Here is a 21,228-nt window from a genome sequence, read left to right on the forward strand (position 1 = left end):
AAACCCGCAAGTGTGCCAAATTTTATCTGTGGGCAGTAGTTTGTTGATCCTTGATCTAGAAAAGACAAGGAACTCCTGCATATTAACAAAAAAACACAGCAACTCCAATTTCAAAAATAGAAAGGGATATGAGTAAGCAATACACAGAAGAAGAAACTCAGAAGGTTAGCAAGCATGTGAAGAGATGTTTAAACTAAATTATAATCAGAAAAATATAAATTAACAGTGAGATATTGCTTTACATCCAATCAGATAGCAAAAATTAGAGAGATGATGGGAAAATAGGCACTCTTCGTGATGGGAATAAAGACTGGTGTAACCATTCTGGAATGCAATATGGTGACACATAGTCCAATAGTGCATATACATACCTAATGACCCAGAAAATCTGTCCATGAGTCTGTATCTCACTGAAATTCCCACAAAAAGCCCCTGAAGGGTCACAAGCTAGAAGGTCAATTCTGGCATTGTTTGTGGTGTGGAGGAGTGGAGGTGATCTGAGTTTCTGTTATTTGGAGAATAAATACATAAAATGTAGCGAATGTAAACCATGGAGTACTACATATAGCAGTTGAGAGCAATGGATTAGATATACACTTAGTAACATAATGAATCTTGAACTTAAAAATAGAGCTGATTTTAAAAGTCAGAATAAGTTATAAACACAGACCATATATGCAAATTTAAAATACGTGGTTACAGAGCAATATACATTTTTCAAGAACACAAACACAAAGATGTGTATTAAATACATTACGGTGGTTGTCTATGGAGTAGGAAAGGAAGTAGGTTACGGAATGAAACAGAATATAAATATATGTGAGGAGCATTGCATGGACCAATGATGATAGTGTGACTTGAAATGAGGAAAATGATTAACTGCACCTAAGTTTGAAATTAAAATAACAGATAGCCAAAGAATGTCAATTTTTATTGAAGGAGTACAGAAGGCAACTCTACAGGAAGATGAATCTCAACAGAGCTATGAACCCCCCCATTCAATTCTTTTCACTTGGGATTAGCCATCCACTTTCTAAATTCTAATTGTATATGGATAGCAAATAAGTGTAGATTATATTTGAGTCAGCCTACCATGAATAGTATCCATATATATATAGTATGATTCCATTACCATTAAAAAGTACTGTTATATATTAATACATGCATACAAAGAAAGCCGGAGGACTTTGCTGTAAACTGTTAACAGAGTTCTCCATGGGGTGGGTGTGACAGAGACTGATCAACAATTCAACAAATCTCTTTCCTCTTTCTCCTGGGCACTCATTAGCTTACATTTCTTAAACTCCCTTTCAGAGAAGCATGGTCGTGTGCCTGGAATCTGGCCAAGGGAATTGTGGACAATTCTCCATGATTTCTTCTTCTATGGCAACTTTGGAGGCTCTGTGTTCACGATGGAGACACAAGATGAAAGGAGACTTGGTCCCAGAATCATTGCTTAGAGGAGTACAATTTATTGATCAGTGATAAAATCCTACTTTGGAATTCTGAAGTAAAAAAAAACTTTTATGAGGCATTTGGGATGTCACGATTTGTTAAACTGCTAGCATACGTTAGCTGATAAAGTAGGATTTAGGAGACTAACCTTTTACATTATGCATTTAGATATTGCTTATATTTTGTAGAATTTTATATTGCATTTATAACTAGCCTTGTATACAATATAGATTCTTAAAATTAATGTTTCTTAATTTATCATCAACTCTTTCCCCTTATTCTCTGAGTAATTCCTTCTTGCTTAAAATTTGGGTAGAAAACGCAAAGTTGGATGGTGTTACCACATGACTGACTGTCCAATATCTGTAAGGATAGAAGTCAACTTGTTATCTATTCTGATTTTCTTTATTGAGATATAATTCACATACCATAAAATTCACACTTCTAAGTGTACGATTCAGTCATTTTTAATCTATTTATGAGGGTTTGCAACCATCACCACTATCTAATTCTGAAACATTTTCATCACACCCCAAAAAGAAGCCCCATACAGCTGTGTCCCCCACCCAGCATCTGACAACCACTAAACTACTTTCTGTCTCTGTGAATTTGCCTGTTCTGAACATTTCATATAAATGGAATCATACAACATGTAGCCTTTTGTGTCTGGCTTCTTTCAGTAAGCAGGCTGTTTTTGAGGTTTATCCATGTTGTGGCATATGTCAGTACCTCATTCTTTTTATGGCTGAATAGTATTTCATTTATAGATATAGCACATTTTGTTTATTCATTCATCAGTTGATGGACATCGGGGTTGTTTCCACTTTTTTTGGCTATTAGGAATAATGCTGCTATGAACACTTGTGTACAAGTTTTTGTGTGAACATACATTTTCAATTTTCTTGGGTATACCTAGGGTAAAATTGCTGGGTCACATGGTAACTCTGTGTTTAACTTTGGGGAAAACTGCTAAACTATTTTCTCCCATAGCTGCACCATTTTACAGTCCCACTAGCAATGTATCAGTGTTCCCATTTCTCAACATTTTCTCTAAAACTTGTTATTGTCTTTTTCTTAAATTATTATAGCCATCCTAGTGGGTTTGAAGTGGTATTTCATTGTTGTTTTGATTTGCATTTTCCTGATAATTAATATCATTCCTATTCTAATACTCTTGTGTGTGTATGTGTTTATGTGGTGGTGGTGGTATGGTGTAATAATTACTTTGCTATAGTGACAAGATATTTATAGATTGTATATGGAAGAAAACATAAAACACAGAAAGCATTGATCTTATTCTCTCCCATGTTTTTCATTCACCTGTCCTCCTCTGTAACAACAATAAAAAAAGGACACCCTATCCACTCATTGTATCTTCTTTATGTAGCAATGTGACTTGACTGGACATAGTTTTGAAGTCAATGTTTCTGATAAGTGAAATTCATTAATACCCTTCTACCCACCTTTATGTGTCTATGTGAATCTGTCTTGGTTGGCTTGTGCTTCCATAACGGACTGGGTGACTTAAAAAACAGAAATTAATTTTCCCAAGCTCTAGAGGCTAGAAAGTCTAAGATTAAGGTGCCAGCCAATGCCGTTTCTGGTGAGGACTCTTTCTGGTTTGCAGACAGTCACCTTCTTGCTGTGTCCTCACATGGCCTTTCCTCAGTGTCTGTGTGTGGAGAAAGAGAGTCAGAGTTCTCTGGTGCCTCTTCTTATAAGGACAGTAATCCTATTGGATCAGGGACCCACCCTCATGATCTCATTTAACTTTAAATTTTCTTTAGAGGCTCCATCTCCAATTACAGCCATGCTGAGCTTAGGGCTTCAACATATGAATTTGGGAGGGGACACAAACATTCAGTGTATCGATTGATTTCCTAAGAACCTCCTGAGAAACAAAGTCTTTATCTCTGTCGACTATTTGATCCAGATACATACAAATCTGTGACACATCGGATGAACTGGTTTAGACATGACTGATTGCAGGGAAGTTCAACTGTGCACTTGAGGGAAAATTCAGGAGAAGAAGGAGGTTGTATGAGGCTGACACAAGAAGCCAAATCCAGCAACCGGGACTCTGAGAGGGGAGTAACAGGTTGCTGCACTACACAACACCAAGGACACCATTCACAACATAATCTATGTGAATGGCACTCCCTGGAGGTTTTTGCGGTACGAGACCTTTAAGGCCATATCCTAGCTAGTGGTTCTGAATACAAGGTATCAGCAAGTACAGGTACCCTTCCTGAAAACTTTTCCAATCCAGACTCTATGAAGGTAGGCTTAGGGAGGAAAGTGCTGCATGTATGTGTTGAAAAAGCTGGATCACTAAGTATCATCTTATTTGCGGGTCCTCTTTGCTACAAAACTAACTGAATTTAGTGTTCTTTTTGCTATAGGATCCTTCTAACTGAGCTCAATGCTAAGGAATCAACTACTAAATAAAGTTCTTTGGCTACAAGCAACAGAAACCAACTCTGGCTAATTTAAGAGGGAACTTCAAAGAATTTATGGAAAGAAAACGTGAAAATTCACAAAAAATCAAAAGACAATCTAGACAGTTAAGTAGCAAGATAATTAGGAATCAGAGCAGTTCTGGATATGTGGGTAACAAGAATAAAAAGTCCCTTCAGCCAGGCTTGGTTTTCTGGGCGGTAGGCTCAGCCTGGCCCACCTCCCTTCAGACGAGCCTCCAACAGGGATGCCCAGCCTCCTCTCTCACGAGAGAGGCAGAGGTGGTTAAGGCAGGAGCCTCACTCACCTGGGTTGTCCTTGCCTCACATTCATTTGGCCACAATAACCTGGCAGGGAAGCTTGTGGAAAGGATGAAGAGCTAACTGATAGTGGGGGGAAAGGCCCTTCAGACAAAGGAGGGTATATAGCTCAAGTGGTAGAGCACATACTTAGCGTGCATGAGGTCCTGGGTTCAGTCCCCAGTTGCTCCTTTAAAAATAAATAAGTAAAGCTAATTATGTCCCTCCTCCATCAAAAAAAAAAAAAGATAAAATAAGTGATCAATAAAGATGCTGCCCCAAAATGAATGAACTTCAAGATTTGTCCTCCCACTAAAACATTCTTCCAGAGAAAGCACTTCCAAGAGGCCTAGTTGGAATTGGATGGCATCCTCTGACTAGGGAAGGGCAGAGAACGGTGACTGACAGCCCCACCTAGCCAGTGTGTGGTGGGGGAGGAGGCCTTCTCCAAAAGAAGGAGATAGAATGCTGAGAGAGGAAAACAACAGATGTCCTCTGCATTCCAACCATGGGTTGCCAAGCAACGTCCTCTCACTTTTTTTCATACCACATACAATTTTTTTAAATTTCGAACATAATTATTTCACGTGCAAACAAAAAATTCAGCGCTTTCCGAAAGGAGACAACCCATGTCCGGTTATGGCCTCCATCTCTCCTCTGGTTCCATCATGATCCCTCTCCATATTTTGCAACTTGTGGACAACATAAGAAATTTAATCATCACCAGCTCACACCATACACAATTCTAGGGGAAGTGAAAAGGAAAGAGAAGGATAGTTACTTTTAAAACATCTCTGACTTTCTGCCTATTACTCTATGTAAGCTTGAGAAGGAAAAACCCAGTCTTCCTCCTAGGTCTCTCCTTTACTCTCACATCACTACCACACTCACAGCACTTCTGACACCAGATATGAGGGGCTTATCCCACAACAAGCAATCTTCTGTGATGCTAGCTGTGTGTCCTGCAATCTAACTCAATTCTGACAGCATCCACCTGGAGGTAGCTTCAGATCCCACAAGTTAAGGGCTCAGTCCTACAAGACTGCCCCCCTCCCCAACACACACCACACACACACACACCCCACACACACCTTCAGCCACTGACTCAAGTCCAGGTTGTCACCTGTGCTTCTGACCAAATGGCTATCAATTGGAGGTTCCCACGATCTCCTCCTCCGGTTTGATTGATTTGCTAGAGTGGCTCACAGGACTCAAGAAAACTGTTTGGCATTGGCTTCCAGCACCGAGAAGTCCGGGCTGGGGTTGTAGAGGGGCGATCCCAGCGGCTCTGCTATGTAGACTTTCCTGTGGTTTGTCGGCGCCACCCTAGGTGGTCGAGCAGATCCAGGAAGCTCTAAGACGTGGCAACTAGTGCACAGGCGCCGGCTGCAGCACGGTGCCGCTCACTACTCTCCTCTGCCAGGCCTCCTATGGAGTCCACTTAACCATCTGCTTGCCCTGGGTGGCTGTACCAACTGGCCTTTCTACCACATCGTGGCTGCTCACAAGTGTCCTGGGGATGGCCATTTCATGGAGCAGCTGGGCTCTTAAGATACACTGCCCAACAGTCATGGAGAGAAGCTCGTTGCTCTCAACCTGGATTGGATCCGGCATTGGATTGGCTGTAGGGTCCACCTCTCTAAGCCTGTGGAAAAGCTTCTAGGTCTTTCTGGTTTTTTCCCTCTGCGTCCCATGGTGATCACAAATACTGAGAGGCTGCTACGGAAACAGTCACGTGAAGTCCCCTTAGCCGCCCAGAAAACAGACGCAGAGGCTACAGAGACAAATGCACGCTGACTTCAATGAGCATAGCAGTGAGAACAAGGTTAAAGCCCTCTTAAAACGTGTGGCGCAGAGCTCTTAGTTTTATTATATTTAGCGGTCAATAAATGTAATTTTCTGTCAAAGAAAAGAAAAGAAAACTATTTGCTTACTGTTCACCAGTTTATTATAATAGGACACAGATGAACATCCAGGTAGAAGAGATGCATAGAGCAAGGCATGAGGGAAGGGGCACAGAGCTTCCATGCCATTCCCCTGACCTCCACATGTGCACTGACCTGGAAGCAATCCGAACCTCATATAATTGGGACTTTTATGGAAGCTTCATCACATAGATGATCAATTATTAACTCCATTTCCAGCCCCTCTTTTCTCTCTAGAGAATGGAGGATAGGGCTGAAAATTCCAAGTTCCTAATCATCGCTTGGTCTTTCTGGTGACCAGCCCCTATCCAGGAGCCGACTTCATCAGAAGAAAAGGCACTGCTATCACCCAGGAAATTCCATGGAACTCTGTGTCAGGACCTGGGGTCAAAGACCAAGTATTAGAACAAGAGATGCTCCTAGTGCTCTTATTAATTAGGAATTAATTAATTCCTTGTAATTAGGAAATTACAAGGGTTTAAGAAGCTCTGTGCTAGGAACCAGGGTCAGAGAACAATTTTTTTTCTATTATCTTATGATGGTATACCTCAAAAAATAGAAAGAATATCCAGTAAGGAAGGAAATAGAAGTAAAGGCAATAGTCCTAACTTAACAGAACGGGTTATGTTATTTATGACTTCTCTCTTTTCCCACTAATCCATGTTCTCTTGTCATTGGCCAGCAACTCAGTTGGTCTAGTGCTTTGCCCAGTGGTATCCAGCCTTCAAGATGGCACCCAGTGATTCTCACCTCTGGAGTTCATGCCCTCCTGAAGTCCCCTCCCACACTGAATAGATGCTAGAATATTCTAGGATATTGGGATTAAGCCCTCCCCCAGGATAGCTACATCATCTGCTCTCATCCTTACCAGTTTGGTTTTCAGCTCTTGCTTTGCTTTGGACCTTGGAGAGGTCTCTTTCTTCTTACCAATTCAGTTATGCACTTCCTTAGATTTTAGCCAGCATTTCTTTTTTTTTTTTAACATTTTTTATTGATTTATAATCATTTTACAATGTTGTGTCAAATTCCAGTGTTCAGCACAGTTTTTCAGTCATTCATGGACATATACACACTCATTGTCACATTTTTTTCTCTGTGATTTATCATAACATTTTGTGTATATTTCCCTGTGCTATACAGTGTAATCTTGTTTATCTATTCTACAATTTTGAAATCCCAGTCTATCCCTTCCCACCCTCTACCCCCCCCCCGGTAACCACAAGTCTGTATTCTCTGTCCATGAGTCTATTTCTGTCCTGTATTTATGCTTTGTTTTTGTTTGTTTTTGATTTTTAGATTCCACATATAAGCGATCTCATATGGTATTTTTCTTTCTCTTTCTGGCTTACTTCACTTAGAATGACATTCTCTAGGAGCATCCATGTTGCTGCAAATGGCGTTATGTTGTCGGTTTTTATGGCTGAGTAGTATTCCATTGTATAAATATACCACATCTTCTTTATCCAGTCACCTATTGATGGACATTTAAGCCAGCATTTCTAAGTGTTTATCAGAAGAACACTTTCAGGTGCCCAAGCAGGGCCCCAGATTGCTGAAGTTGGAAGTGTGTTTACTTTTCTGTCTTTCCAAGTAGACTGCAAGTTCCCTGGAGACAAGGAAGATATTTTGTTCATAATTATGTTCCCACAATTTCGCACTGTGCTTGGTACATAATAGACATTCATTACATGTTTGTTAAACAAGCAAATGTAACCAGGGAAGGAATAGAGGCCATAGCTGGACCTGGCTTATCTCCTTTTGGAAGGAGTTGAGTGTGCTTTTTGTTTGCATGTGAGATTATTAGTAATCAATGAATCAACCAATTAATGAATGAGAAGGCACATTTAACAAAATTCTCTTTCGGAATGGTCTGTCGTTGATAACTAAACCTTCAGACTTGCCTTTTAGATATCATTGTTTGGCCAGCAAACATGGTGGTTATTTGAGTTTTTACTTCTTCTTGTACTCACTTTTCTTTACACCTGGAAAGTCCCCAGAGAAAGTGAAATTTGGTGATGTTGACCTAGCTATAACACTGAGAGGAAATGGACATCTCCATGTCAGGGTAAAAAAAAAAAACAAATTTATTTATATAAATATATTCTTTGGATTGGTATTTAGGGCTTATTCTTTAATGGATGGTTATTTGAGTGATTCACTTGAAAATCTACATTGTTTAGAGTAAGTGTCCCATAGTCTGTGGAGTTTGACTTGGTCAACCTCATGATCAAAATAGAATTCTTGATTTTTTTTTCTACACTTGCCTCTATCTTCCCCTTTTCTGGAATTTTATCTAGTAATTCAGATCAAAACCCTAGGAAGCAACCATGAATCCTCTTTTTTTTACCCCATCCTGCAGACCTCATCCCACATCCAACTCATTAGCAGTCCTGTGGACTCTCCTTTCAAAAGCTGTCCAGACTCCAGTGTCTTCTCTGGAGTCCTACCTACCCAAGTTGAAACCCGCATCATTTCTTACCTAGCCTATTGCAGAGCCCCAACTCACCTGCCTGCTTTCGGTCACATTCCCACTGTCAGTTCTCAACACAACAGCCAGAGGGAACTTCTCAAAATATAAATCAGATCATATCAGATATAGAGTCATGGGCCAATTTAGAAGGCAACTGGAAAACAGCCTCCAATGTCATCCCTGGCCATGTTGTAGGAAGCCAGAGGCCATTTCAAAAAAAAAAAAAAAAAGCTGTGATTTTCCATCCCTTACAAATGAAAAAAGAAAAAAAGGAGGGATGTGTTGCTGCGTGAGAACTTTATGGAACATTATAAATTGCAGAGTTTGGCTTGATCATCTTGGCTCTCCTCCAAACTTCATTGTGCCGTTAGCGTAAACAACCTGTGAGCAATTAGCGTGAGAATGCTGGAAAGATAGTCGTAATAACCTGATGTGTTCCAGATAGGTCCCTGCTGTTCTATCTGCTTTTCTCATTACAAAGTTGACCTTTGATGAGCTAGGGAAAGGCTAATTTCTAGGATGGCCTGGGATTGCTGCTCTGATGTTGTGCCATCGCTCAGCAGGAACGAGTATGGTAGATTTTCGTCCTTTTCTATGATGCCTTCCAGAAGGACCAATGGCCAGAAACACAACCAGCAGAAAAAGATTTTCTGACTCAGGCCAAAATAGAGACACATTTACCATGAAGCTAATGATGCTTAAGATTTAGGATCCCTTCCTCGTGTGAGACCCTTCCAAGGCCCTGTACCTAATTTTATATTCATACTTATGTATTATTTTTCTTAAAAGGACCTCCTCCTCCATTTGCAACTGAGTTTACAACTCCTCTTCCCAGGTTTTGTGACAGCTACCAGGAAAAGGAAATTCAGGATGTCGATAATATGAGCTGGGGGAAAAGAGCAGCAAATACTGTGTCCCCTGGGACCTTCTGTTTTGCTGACCCCTTGAGAAACCTTCTGTCCTATCCATTCCAAGCCATTCAACACCCACAACCTTAACTCAGCAATTCCTACTTTTGGTCCTGTGCAAGAATCCTGGCAGATTGCCAGCTGCATGGGCATCCCATTGAAACTAATGATACTTAATACCTTCATTATGAAACTCAGCCTCAGCTTGACCAATTCTTCTCCGTGGAACAGGGAGAGACCAGTTGGTAACCCATAGTTCCACTTGGCCCTGCCCCTCTACCAGCTAAGATAGGAACTGTGATTTACTGAAGTCTGGGCAGGAACAGCAGGCTCTCTGACTTATAAAACTTAATTAAAAGTAAGATCTTTTATAGCACGGAAATATATACAAGATCTTGTGGTAGTTCACAGCAAAAAAAAATGTGTGACAATGAATATATGTATGTTCATGTATAACTGAAAAATTGTGCTCTACACTGGTATTTGACACAACATTGTAAAATGACTATAACTCAATAAAAAAAGAGTTAAAAAAAAAGTAAGATCTTTTGCTTTGATTTCTGCCCCCAACTCATGGACCATTAAAATACTCTGGATTTGCATTGACTTCTGTAGCTCCATCTTTTGGCAAAATTGCACAAAGTAACTTAACTCGTGTCAGCACTCCTCAGGTGTAGCACCCCTCCCCTTTGTCATTTCCAAAGCAGAACATCGAAATCTCACTGAGTTACATTTATAATGATAGTTTCTATTTTTCTTTATTTTGCTTAATTTTTAGGTTTTTTTTGGTTGAGGTAATTAGGTTTGTTTGTTTGTTTATTTTAGAGGAGGTACTGAGGATTGAACCCAGGACTTCGTGCATACTAAGCACACACTCTACCACATTAAGCTATCCTCTCTCCACAATGATAGTTCTTTAAATGTTTAAGAACCACCATTTTACAAAGCACCCAGTAAGAAGGTGGGTATAGCTCAGTAGCAGAGTGCATGCTTACCATGCTTGAGGTCCTGGGTTCAATTCCCAGTACTTCCATTAAAAAAAAATTAAAAAATAAAAAAGCACCCTGTAAAACTATGTAATTTGTATAGTATACTATATAATTAATATAGCATATTAGTAAAACTATATAATATTACTGTAAGATTTACTATTGTACATTAGTAAAGCTATATATATATATACATATATATACATATATACATATACTTATACATATATAAGTAAAGCTATATAATCCTCAGACCCTACAAATCCTATCTTCATCTCTTCCCTACTTAAGGGAGTGACAAGTTGAAGACTTCATTATTGAGAGACCTTAATTTCTATTTAAAGATCAAGTTAATAGATGATCAATATATTCCTGATTAAACTAAAAACACAAACTATTCCACATTTCCCACTAATGTGGAAATCAAGTTTTTCAGCCTGACTTAAAAAAAAATTACTCTATTTCTAACTTTAGCTACTATTCTATGCCTTATATTTATTAAGTATCACATTACCCAGGAAGTTCACCATCAAATTGCATAGTAAATAAAGCTAACATTTTTTCTCCTCAGGTTCTGACAATTGTGTCAGATGTAATGATGTTATAAGAAGGATGAATTCTGGGGGGAGGGTATAGCTCAGTGGAAGAGCGCATGGTTAGCATGCATGAGGTCATGGGTTTGATCCTCGGTATCTCCATTAAATAAATAATAATAATAAATAAACCTAACTACCTCCCTTTATAAAACAAAAAAAAATTTAAAGAAGGATGAATTCCATTCAGTGTAAAACCCTCCACTTTATAAGTTTACATGTCCATCTTGCAGATTCAGAGATAGGGAGAGCTACATTGCTCTGCACAATAGAAAAAGACAAGTTTGGAGTACAGAAGAAAATTCTAGAGGTAGAAGATAGGAAAGGTAGAGAGAGGGGAGCCAGCAAAATTCTGGAAGATTGGGTGTAAGTGGGGTTAAATATCAGTGAAAAACACATAGAATCACAGGATAACTTAAAAGAATTTTAAGAATGGCGTTTTCCCTTATGCAAAGTTGAAGTGTTCATCAGCTCAATGTAAAGACTTTCTTCCTTCCTCCCTGTCCCCATCCAATCTTCTATGATACCGTCTACTCAAACGAATGCTTAGTATGCGTAGTTTTTGTAATACTTGGAGGAAGAAGTGGGATCACACATGAGGAACGAATCAGGAACCCAGTGGGAAAACCCAAGACTGTAATCCCTAGGATTTCACAGGATTCTAAAGGATAGGCTGTGGATTTCTTCCAGAGGGTTTGGGAATGGAGGTTAGAAGCAGTTTAAAGTAATCTCAGAGGATAGGGAGCTGGGCTACATATAAAACTTGTGTGTTTGGTCTCTCCTTTCTCATCCCACCAGGTGTGTCTCAAGATGGCGGAGAGCCCTGGGCATCACCCTTGTTCTGGGTCCATTTGGGTCCATCCTGTTAGTAGATGTTCCTTGCTGCCCACTAGTCTACACTGAGGGCTGGCACTCAGGGCTGCTGAGCATAGCCTTGGAGATCTGCAGCATGGAAGGAACCCAACTCACGCTCCACTCACCAAACCCTGCATCCTGGCACAGAGCTGCAACCACTCAGAGAAGGGACACCCTTTAACTTCCCTTAAGGGGCCCCGTTAGATTAGAGGTGGCCCTGCTGCCACTGACTGGGTCAGGACAGGAATGGGAAACCTACCCCTCCCATACCTGTCCTATGTAACACCTCCTCACCTACCTTCCCCTAGAGGTTCATACAATTCTCCACTCTTGGGTTTCACTAATTGTTCCTGACTTAGCTACCTTACTCCCTCTGCCCCTGTAATTTGCAAGGCTGCCTCTCTCACAATGGAGCAGGACTTCTATTTGCAATGCAGAACAGTTTTATGTCTTTCTTTGATCCTTGGCCTTCTAAACTGCGTGTTCTCTTAGGCCTGCTGGGAATAATGAACAGGCCTATTGAAGAGCAAGGTACTTCTTAATGGCCTCTCCCTTTCCTACAAAGACACAAAGGCCCTGCCAAAGCTTTGAAACTGAACGCTTGGACTCCTCCCCTCTGTGTTCCAGCATGTTACATAAATAGGAGCCTGCTGAAATGGAGAAAGAAGAGGACAAAGAAGGTGGCTTTCTTTTCCTAGCTATAATTGTTTGCATTTTGTGCTTTTTCTGAAATGAGTACACAGAGGCTCGGGGAAGTTATATAACTTGCCCAATTTCACACAGCTAGTAAGTGGTGAACCGGAAGTTGATCCCATCCCAGGACTTCCGATTGCATAAAAGGCTCTTTCCACAATAGCTGAGCTGTCCCTAGAAGGTTGAGGCTGGCTGCCAGGCCTGGAATAGAGATTTTTTTCCAGAAGGTGAGAGACATGTCACTGTCCCTCACCTGATGAAAAACATGATGTAGGACCTAAATATCTCTAGAGTCAAGAGAGCTGAAGTACCATCTCTTGGGGTGTCTGCCCGCCTCACCCCTCGGTGGGCAGCCCTACACACCAAGTCTGTGCTACATGACTCTGCCCTTGGTGGCCAGTTGATTGGATGAGTAATCACTTCCAGATTCTGCTGGGCTAATGGGGTCTCTCTCTCTCTCTCTCTCTCTCTCAGTAAAATCTATAATTAGAATCAGGAGTGTCCAACTCAGTCAGGGGAGGTCACTTGAACAGAGGAAATGCCTGAGAGCTATTGGCTTCTGTTTTCTACCTGCCATTGGGACAGAAAGCTGAGCAAAGATGTGCAGGGAGAGGAAGAATGACATTGGAGAGGAAGAAACAGAACAATTCCTAACATCTTTAGTTAGTTCCTAGATCCAGTGAATTCCTACTTTGGGGAGGACAAAGAACTTGGCACAGAGGCCACTACATCCCAAACCAGTCATTTCTAAACTGTAAATCAATTGCCATTTATCACACATTTTCACATAATAAGAGGCCAAATATTTTAATGAGTAAAAGCCCCAGTGAGGACACAGACTTCCTGGGTGACTTGCAAGAAACTTGGGCAAGTTTCTTAATATCTGTTTTCCCCAAATATAAGATAGAAGTAGTACTTTTCTCATATGATTCTTGTGATGATTTCAATGACTGGATAGGAAAAGTCCTCAAAATAATGACTGGAACCGAATGCAGTATGTAAATGTTAGCTATTATTTAAATTTGTTTTCTTCTCATTTCTCCCGTTTTATACATAGGGAAAGTAAGACACAAGAAGTCAAGGGGTTTGCCCAAGGCCAGGTAGCAATCACGTAGGCCTAGAACTAAAGTCTCCCGTTCCTACGTGCAATATTTAATTCATCACCCTAAATGTCCTGCAACCTAGCAGCGGTGGCAGAATTTCTTTGGGAAAAACGTTAGAACCCCAATCCTCAGGGTTTTAGGGAAACTGGTGAGAAACAGTCTGTTGTCTCCGCTCCTGGTAGGAGAATGAGGCTCCTGCAACTTGGCCCGCTCAGCTGGGCCTCCATGCCTGCACAATCGAGCAAGAAGAAGAGGGCTTAGTAATGATAATAAAACATTTTGAGAGACATTTTGCAAAGAATCCTGCAGCCAAAAAATGTGTCTGCTAATGTTTAGGAAATCAGAAAGTGCAGAAGTCATGAGGAACCAACACCAGTGATCTCAACTACCAGAGACACCAAAGTCGGTGATTTACAGGAGGTTGCCTGAAGCTGCACCCCAAACCTCCACCTGCTGCCTGTGGAGGCCTTCACCTGTTCATCACTGATGGAGTAATTATGGCCTCTCCTTAACCCTGCCTTACAAATCTCATACTCGCACGTCTCATTTGTAGGACACAACCTAGAACCGTGCTGTCAAGGGAATCTGGGAAATGTAGTCTTGAGGCTTCCAGTCTCCAAAATACAGGGGAAGTGAGGATGAATCACAGGAGGAAGTGAGAACGGTGCTGAGATGCCAACAAACCTGGTATGGTCTACCTTTTTGGCTAGTCAGTGAAATTCATATACATTCTTCTGTCCGTGTTTAACTTTCAAACAACAGTAATGTTGCCCTTAATATGATGCAACTATCCCTCATATGAATAGGAATATTGTCATAGGCTGAACTGTGTTCCCCTAAAATTCATATATTGAAGCCCAAGCCCCAGTATCTCAGACTGTGACAATATTTGGAATAGAGCTTGAAAGAGGTATTTAAGTCAAAATGGAGTTTTTAGGGTGGGCTCTAATCCTATCTGACTGGTGTCCTTATAGGAAGAGGGAACTTGGAGACACAAAGATCCCAGAGGTTACTATTTCACTTAGAACCTTGCAGAGTTTTGAGTAGAGGCTTGAGCTGATCTAACTCACATTTTTTAAATAATCACACTGGCTGCCACGTTGAAGATAGAAAGTAGGGACCAGAGTGGAAACAGTGATACCACTTTGGAGGCTGTTGTAACAGTTTAGGGAGATGATAATGGCTTGGACCATGGTAGTGGTGGTGATGGTGATGGTCGTGGTAGAAAGCGATCAGAGTGGGATGCATTTTGAAGGTAGAGCCAATTGAATTGGCTGATGGATCACATGTGGAGCATGAGAAAATCGAAATGTCAGGAATGATTCTAATATCATTGGCCTGAAAAACTAAAACAATTAAATTGCCACGTATTAAACTAAAATAAACCTGGGATGGAAAAAGGGTGGAGGGGGTGCCTGTGTTGAGGAGTAGATTCAAGGTTCTGGTTCTAACATGTAAACTTTGAGATGCCCATTAGTGATGTATCTAGAAACATCAAGTATAAATCAAATCTACAAGTGTGTACTCAGTAGAGAGGATGAGGCTGGATAAATAATTTGGCAAGTGTCAGGGTATTAAAATCCACAGGACTGGACTCCTCTTCTGGGACTGAAACACCTAGGCCAATAATTCTCCACCAGGATGATCTACCCATTAGAGAATATTTTGGAAAATTGCCAGCACATTTTTTAGGGGGTAGGGTATGTCATGATAATTAGAGTAGGGAGAACTACAAAGCTTTAGTGGATGGGGCCAGGGCTCATAGGCATCCTGCAATGCACAGGACAATCCTGCACAACAGAAATTGTCCCACACTCCACGTCATTTTCAAATGTCCTATCAGATATTCATTTGGTGAAAAATGTGTTTATTGTTTATCTCAACCTAGAGCCTAGATCTATTCTCCACATCAACGCAGAGTATTTTGAGTATGGTTTTAATATGCACTGAGTTTCCCACAAATGCCACTTCCATGTAATTGATGGAAAAGAATGCTCTGTCTTGTTCGGAAAATCAACAACACGGCTCCTCTCTGTAGCTGAGATGCCAATCCAGGGCTCCTGGATCAGTCTGCGTTTGCAGCCTTGGCAGAGACGGTGATTCTAGGAATGGCTGCAACTGGTGATTCCAGTAGGGCTTCTGGTGAAGTGCAAAATTTTTACATGTTCAAGCATATAATACTTTATGCATTTGTTTCCTCTTATTTCCCCTTATAGTACAGGGAATTCGATTCATTATTTTGAAAGTATGTGTGTAGATTACTGTGACAGGTACTCTCCACTTGTCACTCCAGACCAGATCTTCTCTGCTCTTCTGCATTCTGCTGTCTAACCTGGGATGCAGACTTTTATAAATAGCACCAACCAACTCCCTTACCCAGTGGTTACGGGTTGGGTTCAGCCAAAGGGAGATACCACTTCCTCATCCCAGCTCTTCAGGCCCAGGGATGGCCAACACGTCCTCCACACGCTTCCTCATTCCTTGCTGGTTCCCTTAACTTTGCCCACATCTTTGTCAATAATCCCTTCATAATACTGGCCTCTGGGTCCTGCCAGACTCTAACTAATACAGTAGCTACATTATTTCTGAATTTCATTTCAGCTTGGTAAAGGGTAAATTACAAGAGATTTGTTCTAAAAAGTAAATCCAGAATGTGGAACATTCTACAGGACAATGGAGCTAGTTTCTGTATTAAGTCAATGGTATGAAAAATAAAGGGAGGGAGGAGGATGGCTTATTCAGTCAGTAAGACCGAAGGGTACAGTGCCAGAATGGAATGTGGAGACTGGTTTGGATCCAGATTCGAACAAATCCACTGTAACAACAAATCCACATTAGGAAAAGTGGAATTACGGACTGGATATTAAATGATACCAAAGAGCTACTTTAAATGTTGTTAGGCATGGTCGTGGCATTGTGGTTTTACAGGACAATGACCCAGGTGTTTAACAAAGTCAAACATACAAGCAAAAGTGGGAACAGTATGATGCATTCCCATGTATCTTTTACCTGGAGTCAATATTTAACCATATTGAGAACCCCATTTGCTTTATCTATCTCTCTTTTCTTTTTTCTTTGCAGAAAAAGACATTATTTGCTTTCAAGTCCCAGACTCCATATCATTTCACTCCTACATACTTGAGTATGCATTTCTTAAAGACATGGGCCATTGTCTTCCCTGAGTTCCAAAGAGTACATTTAATCAGAGAAGTGAGAAAATGCAGAAAGAAGGGAAAACACTCAAGCAAGACAAAATAATAATAGTTTAGCCATTAAACAAAGTCAAGGACCTTTAGTTCCTCCTCAAGGGCTGTAGATAAAATTCTGAGCCATATATCCTTTGAGCTGTTTTGCAGATACTAAAACCTTCACCAGGTAGAAGAAGTTAACTATATGTTATCCACAAGCATGTAAACCCTAGGTCAGTTGGAACTAGGTTGATGACGCCGTTGACTCCTGATTACCTTCCACCAACCAATCAGAAAAATATTCATGAGCTGACCACATACCCTGCAACCCCTCACACGGTCTTTAAAAACTTTTCCCTGAAAGTCTTCAGAGAGTTTCGATCTTTTAAGCGCTAGCTACCTGGACTCCTTGCTTGGTGTCCTTTAATAAACGCTGTATTTTCCTTCACCACAACCTGTAACCTGGTGTCAGTAGATTGGCTTTACTGCATGCAGGCAAGTGGACCCAAGTATGGTTCTATCACATGGTGTTAGAAGTCGGAACAGTGGTTACCTCTGGTGGATTGGGCACTGATTGAATGGGGCACAGGCAGCATTCCAGGGAGATGAAATTGTTCTACATTGGAATTGGGTGGAGGTTATGTGGGTGTACACATACAGAGCTGTACAGTTAGGATTTGTGCATTTTCCTATATAAATTATACTTTAATAAAAATTTTTAAATAAGGAGCTTCTTTTGTAATCACAAATGTGAAATAAATGCATGTTATTTACTGGAGGTTAAAGCAACTGTCACTAAAAGAATGAAGCCAAGACTTGAACCTGTTTCTGGGGACATGGGTCTATCTTCAGTTCTCTGCAGGTCTGAGATGGGACAGAGGGAGGTCTTGTGCAGTCTCCAAAGGGCAGATCCAGGGTCTGTGGGGCAAACCATAAGGACATAGGTCCCATTTAACATGAGAAATTTTTTTATACCTTTCTTTAGAAATAAAACAGACTGACTGGAACTATAATGAACTGTACGTGTGTGAGCAAAATGCAGGCAGCCAGCCACAAGGCAGGAATGTTGTAGGAGGCATCCAAGCATCAGATGGGAGTTGGATTAGTTAACCTAGGTCTCTTCCCCTGTGGCCTCTGCCCCTGTGTCCCTTCAAGAACTAGCAGGAAGGCAGGAGGGTAGAGCTCAGCAGTAGAGCGTGTGCTTAGCATGCACAAGGTCCTGGGCTCAATCCCCAGTGCCTCCATTAAAAATAAATAAAAGAATCTAATTATCCCCCTCCTCAAAAAAGACAAAAACAAACAAACAAAAAGAAATAGTAGGGTGTGGAACTGCATTGCCACTGAGTGTTCACAGAGAGAACCAAACCCATCTGCTGGGGAGCTAGCTGTGGAATCAGGACCCTGGTGGAAGTGAAGGGGGAGGGAATGACCCAGGGCAAGAGTCTTGGCCCTTATAAAACTGACACTTTGGTGGGAAAACAAAAAGTGTGGGAGTGAGAACTAGATTCCATCCTGTTTCTCCCTCTGGTGGGCCGTGTGAGCTTGTGTGACTGTTTCCCTCTCTGAGCCTAGGGGCTACCCTGGGTGGTTCCCCAGCCTTCCCCAGTACAGAGTCCTTCTGTATACGAGTCCTAAGGGGAAGGTACTGGGATGAGTGAATGCCGTGACTGCAGTGGGAGCAGAGAGACTCCAGGCCTCATTCTTCATCTCTGGTGAACCACTATAAAGGCAGAGAGTCCCGCCGCCTCCTTGTTTCTCTGACTCTAGGTCACCCCAGGATATCCCAGACTCCCTGCTAGCTATTCAAGCCATATTAGATCACCTTGGGGTAGGGACCCAGTCTACTCACCCCAGGTCATTTTCAACAGGATCTCTGGCAGACAGAAGGTGATTTTCTGGATGGGTGAGCGATCGGCATTCACTCTAGGGGCTTGGGCCTCACCCCGGAAAACAGAAAATGCTTTTGACCATAGCAATCCGGCACTTCCTTGATTTGCCCTGAAGATATGAGCCCCACCCTGCAATGCATAGCTTCCCTGGAGAAAAAGGAGGCCCTAGATCTTGTCTAAAACACCCAGTCCTCAACCTTCTCCGGCTTTCTACCACCTCTGTCATTGCTGCTTCTTTTTCTCCGCTCTCCTGCCTCCCTTGTTGGGGTTACAAATAAATTTTAGCAAGTAGGGAAATTTGCAAATATGGAATCTGCAAATAATGAGGATCAACTGTATGTTGTACTGGGGGGTCCTGGGGGAGCCTCTGACTCAGCCTGAAAGAGTCAGGGAAGAGTCCCAAAGAGATAAGGCTTTACCCATGACCTAAAATGCAGAGAGGTCCAGACAGGTGACAGTGACCCGATAAGTCACGTGGTTTGGCCAAGAACTATTTCGTTCCTATTCCTACGCATTTTGTTGCTCTCGTAAATGTGATCTTCTCTTTCACCATATCTTTTAACTCAGCACTGGACGACAGAACTTTCTGCAGTGATGGATATGTTCTATAATTACACGAATACAGTAGCATGAAGCACGCATAGCTATTGAGATCTTAAAATGGGACCAGTATGATTGAGAAACTGAATTTTATTTTATTTAATTTTAATTATTTTACGTTGAAATTCAAATCACCACATGTGGTAGTGGTTATCTTGTTGAACGATGCAGTCTTAAATGATTTCAGTTTGTGTATATAAAGGTTTGTGTATATTGATTTTGGTGTGTCAATTTTATACCCATTTCCTTACTGAATTTTCTTGTTTATAGTAGTTTTTCAGTTAATTCACTTGGATTCTCTTGGAATTCAAACATCATTGACAAATAAAGTTAATCTTACCTACTCCTTCCCAATTTTTATGTTTTATCTAGCTGCATTGGCTAATATTTCCAAATGAAAGGTTGTATAGTGATAGTAGTGACAGTGTGCATTTTTGTTTCTGATTTAGTGGAATTTCTAAGTGTGATTTCTTCTTTTTTTTTAATAGGAAAATGATACAAACCGGTGACAAATGAATTGTTCTGTCCCCCAAGTTTGCTCCTCCTCCAGCGCACCCTCTATTACTGAATAGAGGTAACGCTCTGCTTCTTAAGTTAGAAATAGAGGCGTCACTTTCATTTCTCTTCCTCCTTCTCCCTCTCTCACCCTCTCTGTCAATTATACAGGCCAACCAGCTGCCAAAGCTGTCTCCTTTCCGTTTTCCCTGCCACTACCTCTGTTGAGCACTTTTCATTACTTGGGAACACTGTAACGGTAGTCTCTTCGTTAGTCATTCTACTTCCACTTTCACTCCCCTTCAGTCCTTTCTCCATAAAGCAGATGACAGTCTTTCTAGACTCTTGATCTATCATATGGTTCCCTTACTCAAAACTTGTCAATGGCTTTTGTCTGCTCTTCGGGTAAAGACCAAAATGCTTAACATGACTCACAAAGCCCTGTGCCATCTGCCTCTGCCTTTGCTTTTTAAAAAAATGTAAATGACTTTTTGTTTAAATCTCTTCAATGGCTTTTGCTGTTCTCAAAATAAAATTGAAACTCTCACTGTGGGCTGCAAGGCCCTGGGTGATCTGGTTCCCGTAGACCTCTCCAAACTCGTCTCACACCACCTACCCTCTCCTTCACCACTCTCTGGCTGCACTGTTTTATTTCAGAGACACCAGGGTCTTTCCTACCTCGGGGTGTTTATGCTAGCTGTCTCCTCTACTTGCAATGCTTCCCCCCAAGCTCTTCAAATGTCTGGCTATGTCTCTTCTTCTGTAATTCAATTCAAACATCACTTTTTTGGAACGTTCTTTCCTGAGCACCTGATTTAAAATAACCTCCATACCAGTTCTATTGCAGCACTCTGTTTATTTCTTTCATGGTGCTTATTGCAATCTGAAATTATCTTATGTACGCGTCCATTTATTTGTCATTGGTCCCCACTAAGAATGTAAACTCTCTTTTATTCACCAATTCTCAGAGCCTAGCCAATGCATGACACTTAGTAGGCCCATTATAAATACCTGTTGCATAAATGGATAGCTGTGGTCCTAGAGCCAGTCAAGTGACAGATCTGGAGTTTCTTCTTTGCAATGTCAGGTGTTTCCCTTTCCGTCCAGCAGGTGGAGCCAAAGCCACACCTGGTCATTAAAGGGGTCCAGCGGAGCGATGTGTGGTTGGCCTGGCTGAGGGCAATAGGACAGTGAAGAGGGAGAAGCAGGGTTTGTTGCAGTGTTGCTGGATCCAAGTGTAGATCCTCTAGGAAGTCAAGATGGCACATCTCCCAAAGAACAGGAAGGTATGAGCTGTCCAGAAGGGAGC

General features: G+C 41.4%; 1 long non-coding RNA gene, 1 other non-coding gene and 1 pseudogene across 5 annotated transcripts in view; all 3 read left to right on the forward strand.

Moving 5' to 3' along the window:
* LOC140700699 (uncharacterized) overlaps nt 1-20,466 on the forward strand; it is a 40,343-nt gene extending 19,877 nt beyond the window's left edge. For 2 of the 4 annotated variants that reach the window (XR_012079254.1, XR_012079251.1), the window contains exon 3: nt 1,315-1,470. This is a non-coding gene — a long non-coding RNA (uncharacterized lncRNA). Of the gene's footprint in view, nt 1-1,314; nt 1,471-11,894; nt 12,641-19,912 lie in introns of those variants that run through there. The other 2 variants (XR_012079252.1, XR_012079253.1) reach the window with 2 other exon arrangements.
* On the forward strand, nt 3,730-6,008 carry LOC102536050 (small ribosomal subunit protein bS16m pseudogene; annotated as a pseudogene).
* LOC116283021 (small Cajal body-specific RNA 21) lies at nt 4,094-4,243 on the forward strand. Its single transcript, XR_004192566.2, has one exon.
* Nucleotides 20,467-21,228: the final 762 nt, after the last annotated feature.

This window comes from Vicugna pacos, chromosome 13 (assembly GCF_048564905.1).
Source record: "Vicugna pacos chromosome 13, VicPac4, whole genome shotgun sequence".
Taxonomy (NCBI): domain Eukaryota; kingdom Metazoa; phylum Chordata; class Mammalia; order Artiodactyla; family Camelidae; genus Vicugna; species Vicugna pacos.